Source organism: Rutidosis leptorrhynchoides, chromosome 5 (assembly GCF_046630445.1).
Source record: "Rutidosis leptorrhynchoides isolate AG116_Rl617_1_P2 chromosome 5, CSIRO_AGI_Rlap_v1, whole genome shotgun sequence".
NCBI lineage: Eukaryota > Viridiplantae > Streptophyta > Magnoliopsida > Asterales > Asteraceae > Rutidosis > Rutidosis leptorrhynchoides.
In genome coordinates, this window is record NC_092337.1 from 437,957,925 (window position 1) to 437,967,459 (window position 9,535).

The 9,535-nt window shown below is 36.4% G+C and overlaps 1 long non-coding RNA gene across 2 annotated transcripts; it reads left to right on the top strand.

The window, feature by feature from the left end:
- The first annotated feature begins 7,741 nt into the window (after nt 1-7,741).
- On the top strand, nt 7,742-9,119 carry LOC139846552 (uncharacterized). 2 transcript variants are annotated; one of them, XR_011759091.1, is made up of 3 exons: nt 7,742-8,114; nt 8,283-8,487; nt 8,849-9,119. It is a non-coding gene; the product is annotated as an uncharacterized lncRNA (long non-coding RNA). The 2 variants fall into 2 exon arrangements; XR_011759092.1 differs by having other exon boundaries at nt 8,343-8,487.
- Nucleotides 9,120-9,535: the final 416 nt, after the last annotated feature.

A 9,535-nucleotide genomic window follows, 5' to 3' on the forward strand; every position in this document is an offset into this window, starting at 1 on the left:
TATTCGTTCGGTAAAATCCCGCACCCGCTTCTAAACTCGAGGGACTAAAATTGACACAGGGCAAACTAGTTGATTAGGTCAACTAGTCCACCCCAATCACCACCATTCAACCATCTCCCTCTCTCTCTCTTTCTCTCTAGCAAGAACACACACACAAACCCCAACTTCATAAAATCATCATCTAAATCCGGATCGGGAAGCAAACTTCAAAACAAATTACATATTCGTGATCCTCTCATCATCCTCTTCGATTTGGTACCAAATTCATCCATTTTGGGTAACTTTCTAAAATCACTAATTTTCTTTAAATTCGTGTTTTTGACTTGAAATTGTGTTAGTTAGTGTCTATGGCTCGTGTATAATATGAATATATGTTTTGTTTGCTCGATTTGTTGATTTGAGTAACTAGTTTGAACTTTTGAAGTGGGTTAGCTTAATCTTTGATTTTGGATGATTAAAAGTTGTTTAATTGTTAAAGTTCATGTTTTAATTGTGTTACTAGTATCACTAGCTTCGTTTTGATGCGTAGGTTGATTAAGGAAACTTCAAAAACATGAATATTGATTTTTGCGGATTTTGGTTAGGGTTTGGTAGACTTAAAACGAGCTTTTGATGTTTCGAATGCCATGGAATGTTAATTGTTAGTGTTTAGTTGTAATGTATGTTTCATTACCTTCAAAACGGCATATCGTATGTGTAAATTGGATTCCCGGATCATAAAATACGTTTTACGAACTTGAAACTTTGATTATGAACGTTCATTGAACATTTGACGAGAATTTGATTATTTTAAATGCATGTTTTGATTGATAATATGTACTTAGTTGCATTCCTCGTCAAAATACCTTTCCAACGATGTATGATAGGCTTTATAAGTGTTTGCGGGTCAAGTGTTGTGTTAGAAAAGGTTTTGGTTCGTGCACACTTGGAAAAACTGACCAGAATTCTCTGCCCAGGTAGTGGCGCGGCGCGCCACATACCCGCGCGGCGCGCAGAATCACCTGGCCAGATTCTGACCTCTTGGACCCATTTCACGTGAAATGTTTGACTAGCTATCGACCTACGATTCACATGAAACTTGTTTTAATATACTTGTATATGAATAACTAGCATAGAAAAATAGTCCGGGACCCGACCCGAACGTGTTGACTTTTTCGTTGACTTTGACCAAGTTTGACTTTTAGTCAAACTTAACCAAACTTTTATGCAAACGTTCTAACATGCTTTTATACGTGATTCTTGCATGAAACTTGACAACGTGATTCACATGCTATACTATTCGAGTCGTAACTAGCCATAGGACTAATTGAACACATTTCACCCGACCTTGTGTCGTAACCGGTTAATTGATACAACTTACTTGTTTAGGTCAAGGCTAAGCAACTTTCATGCACACGTTTACTTGTTGAAGTACTTTTATACTCGTGCACTCGAGGTGAGATCATAGTCCCATCTTTCAACAACTTTTATACTTTTAAATTATGGGATGAGAAACATATACAGTTTTATACTACATACTTTTATACTTTGAACACAAGTACAAGGAAACAAACATTCCACAGCGAGTTAGAACAAAAATCCTCAATTCGATTATCATTAGTTACACTTGCAGGGTGTAAGCGAGAACTTATATTGTGTGGCCATACGGGTTTGACAAACCCTCATTACGGACGGTTCGCTACCGTCTACGGATGAAATATATTTTCGAGAAACAGTGTATGTTCTAACACTATTGTGATGGGGTTCTATGGGAGGAAACGTTAAGTCTTGATAATTGGGTGCTCGCGAACAATACTTTTGGAATGCAAACGATTTTGATAATCAACTATGGGAATACTAAATCTTGTGGTTCAAAAACAACGTTTACAAACACCTATGATTTCACCAACGTTTTTCGTTGACAGTTTTCTATATGTTTCTCAGGTTCATACTCGGCTACTTGATACATGCTTCCGCACACTTTGATTTCTTGCTTGGGGTCAAGCATACATACATGCATACGCTAGTGATAGCACCTTTGGATTCAAACTTTTATTTACATACTTACGCTATTTACAGCAACTGTGTTTTTAAACTAATTATGTCGCAAGTATTTCATTTATACTTTATGACTTTTGTAAACTTAGACTTGTTGTCGAACGGTTTTGTAAACTAAACTTGCAAGTCTTGTACCTTTCAAATGAATGCGACATAATTTTGGTCAAACGAGTCTCATATAGGGACTACGACCACGCAACGGGACCTAAGTTAACGGCGCCGTCAATAACGGTTTTGGTCGGGTCGTTACAAGTGGTATCAGAGCGTTGGTTGTAAGGAACTAGGATATGCATTAGTGTGTCTGACAGAGTCGTTAGGACGCATTAGTGAATCTAGACTACAACCGGATAGTTAGCCATTGCATTCTGACATACATTTGCTATAGATAGCACTTACTTGAATACTTGTGCATTAGGCAAACTTTTTAATGGTACCCAACCTTCATCATACGAACTCGTATTCCGCCACTTTTTGGTAACACACGTGAATTCAAGGTTTATACGCGTACGGATGACCACGACTTCGTTAGTCACTCTAGTTCGGGAATTCTGACTCCTTGGTTGTTATCCACCCCGTCTCAGCTTACTATCCACAAGTGTTGTAAAGTTACCACCACTACTCTAGATGAGTATCGTCATCACTATTTATCACTACGGTTGCGTACTACTCGTTATCATGACTCGTTACTCTTTTCATACCTAAGTACATTTTTGTCTGACTCGAACCGCATTGACGTGAATAATCATTTATACACTTCTCTCGGGGAACGCTTCCTTACAGTTGCAGAAATTCTTTCGATTCAATACGAGTCACGTTAGAGACGTTGTTACACTTTGTGTATTTTAAACTTCACGATTACACGAACTTGAATCTATAGAGTGATGTGGGAATGGAGGTATGAGTTAGCGTAATATAACGACACTCGATCAACGTGGTTATATTACGGTAAGACATACCAAAGTTTCTAGTGACGCGTGATGGTGGTTAGACTCGATCAACCTAAACACCACCATGCGCCATGTACATGACTTCATCTTTTCAGGTTTGGACATCCGAAAACTCCGAGAATATTTATAACAACCATACCGGGGACACACCTTCAATTATTGTCGAATTATATTTATGCTTCCGAATGAATTACCGATTCCATTCGACTTCAACCGTATGTCGCACGGGTATACTAGCTCGTCCTCGCGCAGTCTTATTGACTAACTACAATTTACTCGTTATGCTCACATCGGGGCGGAAACTTCTCTTGCATCACCCTCGTACTTCCGGTTCAGGAGGTCCTTATTCTAAATTCTCAAAGGAGAGCGACTCTTCACGTCATATAAGTATTCGCCGCGAGGGTGGATAGTCCTAACAATCGTTTTCAAAACCCGATAAGAACTTGCCCCGACGAACGTTTTTGGAAACCGATAAATCTTCCGCGACGCGAATTTTCTTGAGAAACTTGTCCTAGCTAACGTTTTCAATTCCTAGCAAACTTGTTCTATATGCCTTAGGGAAATGTACCCCGTTTCGGATCGAGATCCTCGTTTCACTTCTAGATTTTGGAGTACCTTACAAAAAGCCTCGGGACCGCGTTTAGACATGGGTACCGCGTATCATCCACAAACCGACGGACCAAGCAAACATATGATTCAAACCTTGGAAACCGTAATACGAATTTGTATTACTAACTTCAAATTTACTTGAGGAAAGTATTTTCCTTTAGCTTAATCCTCGTACTACAATGATCTTCATTCGAGTTTTAACGTCACACCTTTTGAAACCACATGTGACCGGAAACGTCATTCTCCTTTGACGAACCAAATAAACGATGATCAATTCACCGGGGCCGAGTTTATTCATGAGCAACCGAAAAAAAAAAAAAAAAAAAAATATTTATTCATATTCAGGTAAAACCCTACGCGACTCGTAATCACCAAGAGCTACGCCGATGTTAGACGTAAACGTTTCAAATTCCACGTGGGAAACCGCGTCACGTTAAGAGTCGCACCTTGGAAAGGTGCAATCCGTTTCGGAAAAACGTAGGAAGCTAAATCCGCTATATTTTGATCCTTTAAATTCTTGGGGTGTTTTGGACCCGTTGCTAGCCGTTTAGATTTTCCGGCTCATTTCGAGTCTCCGTTTATCCTACATTCGATGTATCAACTTAAAGACGTGTTTTGCGAAACAAGAACTTGTTATTCCTTTCGATGAGCTTACTATCGATGGTACACTTCACTTCCTGGGAGGACCGGTTGAAACCATGAATCATGAAACCAAACCGTAAACAACATATGATCCCGACCGTCAAGTTCGTTGAAATGCCCAAGGAATTACCTTCACTTATCCGTAGAATTTACAACGCAAGATCTCGAGGAAGATTCAACAACTACTACTTCCAACTAAATTTCGGGACGAAATTTCTTTTGAGGTGTGGATAATGTAACATCCCGTGTTTTTCCGTTAAATTTATTTTAACACCGTCTTTTTTTTTAAAATAATACCTTTCGTTATTTAAATTCGTAGTTTCCGTTGACTAACGTTCATAATATTTCCGTTATTTAATTATAACATCACTCATTTACTCGAGCGTTTTCAAAATATTCGTTCGGTAAAATCCCGCACCCGCTTCTAAACTCGAGGGACTAAAATTGACACGGGGCAAACTAGTTGACTAGGTCAACTAGTCCACCCCAATCACCACCATTCAACCATCTCCCTCTCTCTCTCTTTCATGCACACGTTTACTTGTTGAAGTACTTTTATACTCGTGCACTCGAGGTGAGATCATAGTCCCATCTTTCAACAACTTTTATACTTTTAAATTATGGGATGAGAAACATATACAGTTTTATACTACATACTTTTATACTTTGAACACAAGTACAAGGAAACAAACATTCCACAGCGAGTTAGAACAAAAATCCTCAATTCGATTATCATTAGTTACACTTGCAGGGTGTAAGCGAGAACTTATATTGTGTGGCCATACGGGTTTGACAAACCCTCATTACGGACGGTTCGCTACCGTCTACGGATGAAATATATTTTCGAGAAACAGTGTATGTTCTAACACTATTGTGATGGGGTTCTATGGGAGGAAACGTTAAGTCTTGATAATTGGGTGCTCGCGAACAATACTTTTGGAATGCAAACGATTTTGATAATCAACTATGGGAATACTAAATCTTGTGGTTCAAAAACAACGTTTACAAACACCTATGATTTCACCAACGTTTTTCGTTGACAGTTTTCTATATGTTTCTCAGGTTCATACTCGGCTACTTGATACATGCTTCCGCACACTTTGATTTCTTGCTTGGGGTCAAGCATACATACATGCATACGCTAGTGATAGCACCTTTGGATTCAAACTTTTGTTTACATACTTACGCTATTTACAGCAACTGTGTTTTTAAACTAATTATGTCGCAAGTATTTCATTTATACTTTATGACTTTTGTAAACTTAGACTTGTTGTCGAACGGTTTTGTAAACTAAACTTGCAAGTCTTGTACCTTTCAAATGAATGCGACATAATTTTGGTCAAACGAGTCTCATATAGGGACTACGACCACGCAACGGGACCTAAGTTAACGGCGCCGTCAATAACGGTTTTGGTCGGGTCGTTACACGAAGCTCGTTGACTTCTTCTATTACACTGGGATGATTGTCGGTTCGGACGAGTGGATGAATAAGATCTAGGATTTGAGATAGTATATAATCATGACGAGATACTCTGGAAATGAGAGAGAAAATAGTGTTACGGACAGGTTCACCGGTAAGTGCTTTAGGTTCTTCACCGAGAGGGCAATAAGGTGGATGGAAGGGATCACCTTCTTCTTGTCTTCAGTGATTAAGTAGGCTACGAACCCATCCCCAATTCATCCAGAATAGATGATGGCTAATTGGTTGGTTCATTCCGGTCACACTGTTTTCGGAGCTCGAGTGAAACTCCATATTGGAATCTGAGGAACTTGAACTAGTAGCGAGTTCCATTTCGTACGATTCGAATAAAGGATTTTTCGATATGAAATGATTTCCAGCTATCGGATGGTATTCTATTTACATAGAATATCTATATATATAGAGCAAAATATTCCGTAGATTACGGAGAAATTTACAGAATATGACATGCAAAGTTTACAGTAACAGATACGCTAAGATGTGAATTTAGCAGATACGCTAAGATATGAATTTTGTCTATACACTATTTATGCAATCAATGCAGTAAGATGTGTCTAGACTAAGAATGATAAGCAGAAAATTTTCTAAGGATGATAAGCAGGTAATTTTCGACACGAAATGATAAGCAAGACTTTTGACATGCAGACACGGTCGAAGTCCAGACTCACTAATGCATCTAAACAACTATCAGTTAGACACACTAATGCAAGACCTGGTTCGCTAATACCACCGCTCTGATACCATATGAAGCGACCCGTTCTGACCATATGGTGTTAAACTGGGTATTTGATTATGAGCCACAAAATACAGGCACAACCTGCAGTAATAAACCAAATGAACAAAAAATTCATTTAATTAAAGTAGATGGGATATGCACACTAAAACCTTAAATAAGCCAAAATCTTAAGATTTAAAAATCCAGATAACCATGAAGCGTCAAGTCTAACTTTCCATTTTAATAGTCGATGTCTGCATACATTATCTATTAAAAAGTCCAAAAGGTGCATACACATTATATTAATACCCACAAACACATCATTTTATCTATTACAAATATCAAGTAACCAACCAACTTATTTGGGCATAGTTTATGAAACCAAAGACGGACAAAAATGAACACAATCAGTCCATCGGAGCCCGACCCGCCCAAATGGAACTGATGCAAAATGGAAAACTACTTGACAAAGAACATAACCCTGACACAACTACTGTTCAAAAAAACTGCCCGACAACCCAAACACATATGTTTGACTAAAAAAATGAAGGAATACCTCACATAGAGTTATTTTTAATAGAAGTATGTGATGTAACAAATAATAAATGGTAAAGTATATGATACCAGTGTTGCAAAAAACCCGATTACTCGCCGATTAATCCCTGATTAATCATTTTTAAGAGCAATCCGTTCCGATTTCTAAAAATCCGTTTAATTAAACGGTCAACGTCAATTGATGGGTCAAAATCGAATTTGGTAATCAAAGTTGGTCAAAGTTAAAAATGGTTAACATTTTAACATGAATTTGTAATAGATCTTTGTAGTTTTTGAGAAAAATAGATAATTTTAGACAATTACGTTAGAGTTTATTTTTATATTTATGGTTTTTTTCTATATTTACACATATATTTTTAAAAATTTAGTATTTAAATGTATACAGTACAATCCGATTAATCCCCGATTAATTCTCGAATTACCGATTAATCCTTTTAAATTCCCGGCCGATTAATCCCCGAATAGCGAATTTCGCAACCTTGTATGATACAGTTACTTTAAAAAATGGTTTTTTTCTATTAAACTTCGCTTATTTGGCACGTGAAAACATCTCTTCTATACATTATAATAAAGTCTTAATTGATATATCATTAACAACAACTCTTAATCTACACCATTAAATTAAATCAGTACCTCTGTCTCTAAACCATTGGATCTAATTATAACTCAACAAGTCATTCTTAATCAATTTTATATCCTTAATACCCCTAAAAAAAAATACACGGACCTTAACACATCTATTCGGATCTTCAGTTCTATTCGGATCTTGAGTTCTAACAAACACATTAGGGAAAAAATCTCTAATGAACCCTCCTACATGCATCATCTTCAAAAATCATAGGTAATAATCACACTCGAACAAGGTTAGCGGGTTGATTTACATCATCAATCATTGCTGTAGCATAATCAGTATCGAACAAGGACTAAAAAAATTAGGGTTCCATCCAAAAATATGCGTGACTCAAATGATACAATGAGGGATTCAACATTCAAATTGGTCGATGACTTAAATCCAATCCAGATGCAGGACTACAACTATTAGTCATTGATCGATTCGATTGTACTCTAAATATTATGGTAACCTAGATTCCCATTCCAATTCATCTTCATCCAATGAGTTTCAAAGAAGGTAGGTTTTATTATTGAGCTTTATATTGGCCATGGTAAAAGTCGTTTCATTAAACTTGAGAATGCACCAAAAAAGTTGTTAAAAGATCTATGATATTATGTTTAGAGTTTTGATATTATGTTTCTGATTACTTGATTGCTGATGTACCGTTTTTCTTTTGCAAAACAGAAACTTATTTAATTAAAAAAGTTAATGGTTGATATAAATATCAAACTCAAGGTACTGCAGCTATGGTTTGATGTACATCTACATACTTAATAAAGCTGAGCAAATCATATTCAACAACGGATAGTAGTACCCGAAGTTTGGTATCTTGTGCACACCAAAACTTTGTATTCATCACTTTGAGGCGAGACTGAATCATAAAAATGAGGTATCCAACTGCTATAATATCCTAGTTCAATCCGATTATTTATGGTTTACCATTTTGATAAATAATGGGTAATTTCCCGTATAGGTTGAAAATGTAGTTCGTTTAGCATTGAAACGTCACCTTAAGCACAACACCAACCTCATAAATAATCAGTCGATTATTATAAAGCTACAAATATAATTTAATAGACATTTGCCTATTCTAAAGCTATTATTGGAAATGAATGGTGATGGTAGAGAAGTGGTACAAAAGAGTCAAAAGCAATGAGGTTGATTTGTGTTAATTTAAAGGTTTATGAGTTTATGAGTTTTGGTGAGTATTTGAATGATTATGACTTATATGTTTGTATAAACATTTACAGGTAGGATGGAACCAATATGTTACAATTGTTGATGGGAAATTAAAGTTTTCACTAGCGATTCCTGAAATAGGTACATGTGGGAATTATTAGTTTTTATTTGTGGAACTCTGTGAATGATCAAAAGAATGCTTATGAGGCCTCATGAAGACACAATTTGAGATCATAAACTCCTTACTCTAAAATTTGAGATCATAAACTCCTTATGCTGTATATCTAAGGTATACAAAAGTTTTTTAAATAATAATTAAAGTATGGTTTTTGTTTCGATTATTCAGGATGTTTTTGGCATAAGACTTTGCTTAGTTTCAAGATTTTTATGTATCAAATTTTAGGATTAAGATTGCACAGTTGAGCTCTTTGTGGTACCATTCTTGCTTTAAGAATGAGAAGCCAAATATAAAATTGCAGAGCCTATAGTTAACTTAACTGTTTAGAAGCCTTTTGTAAAGCTATGACATAATGGAGGATGTGGGTTGATTCTAATAGTAGCCGTACAAAAACTCATTTGGTGTTTGTGGAATAAAAGAATATACTACTAAGAAAGATTTCGCCTTGATTATAATAAAGTCTTTCTTTAAGTTAACTCACGAGCTTTTCAAATGATATAGAATTCTGGGAATTAATGCTTTTGGCACTTAGTTTGACAAATTTTATAGTACCATCATTTATGACAAGTGAGAAAAATGA